This window comes from Aplysia californica, unplaced genomic scaffold (assembly GCF_000002075.1).
Source record: "Aplysia californica isolate F4 #8 unplaced genomic scaffold, AplCal3.0 scaffold00763, whole genome shotgun sequence".
Classification (NCBI taxonomy): Eukaryota; Metazoa; Mollusca; class Gastropoda; order Aplysiida; family Aplysiidae; genus Aplysia; species Aplysia californica.
Genome location: NW_004798033.1, coordinates 345691 through 346700, shown reverse-complemented (window position 1 = coordinate 346700; position 1010 = coordinate 345691). Strand labels below are relative to the sequence as shown.

General features: G+C 44.3%; 1 protein-coding gene across 3 annotated transcripts in view; it reads left to right on the top strand.

Moving 5' to 3' along the window:
* Positions 1-1010, top strand: part of LOC101861321 (ceramide phosphoethanolamine synthase) — a 52825-nt gene that overhangs the window by 37707 nt on the left and 14108 nt on the right. The gene's annotated exons all lie outside the window — the stretch shown is intronic.

The following is a 1010-nucleotide window of genomic DNA, read 5'->3' as shown; positions in this document are numbered from 1 at the left end:
GGGTAATCGGGGAGATAAAGTGGGCTGCTATAAATGGCCTCATGTCAGAGCAATGTTCTAATTTTTGCCACCCCACGAGGTTCGGCCAATAGGGCAGGGTGTCCCAATTTCGTCACATTCAGTTTGTGGACTCACTCGTGCCCACCTACGCTAAACGTTCCGTCTGCCAAATGCAGAATCATAACGGTGTCTATCCAATATTCCCACTGTTTTACTTTAGATTTGCCTGTAGATTAGCTGGTGGTCTTTTAGAAACTGGGTTATTTATTTATTAGCATACAAACTGCTGCTGTGTGGAAAGATAGATAGAAGGAAGAGCAGAGGAAGATGAAGAACAACATACACAGATGGCCTGAACAGCTTTGCAACGAATAAGACAAGGAGAAAAACCGAACTGATCAAGAAGACAGACAACAGGAAGGAATGGGGTACCATGATCGTCAATGTCTGCTTCAGACCTGACACCTCGAGAAGAAGAAGATGGGCATACGGTCACTTGTTCCAGTTTCATCATGCAGTGTAGTTCCAAGACTACAGAAAAAAAAAACTCAACTTATTTCCAGCAGCCTCACACACCAGCAACAAAGCCACGAGCTTGAGGCATCAAGACATGAAAGTTTCGAAAGAGACCTTTTTTTTTTACACGCTATGCTATCTCTATTTGGAAAAAACCAGAACCAGTCCAAATCGCGGGTGGTTGGAGGGCACTACTGGTAGGTGTCTTACTTCTTAACTTTCTCTCTATTGTTTCTGTCTGTCTGTCTGTCTTACTATTTTCCGGCACTAAGTGGCCATTATTGTGTCGATGTGCATTTCCTTACTCAAACAAACAAAACTAGCAAACAGTTACGCAAACAAACTAACTAGTTCAACTGGTTACTTGGACGAGGACAGGCGCGTGCTCCGTGACGTCATATCACGCTAGTTCTTCCCTCATCGGATTCTCGTTTTCCTGGCGTATTGGCGGGAATGGTTGTGTACTGTATAGTAACACTTGAGGGGAAAGGGGG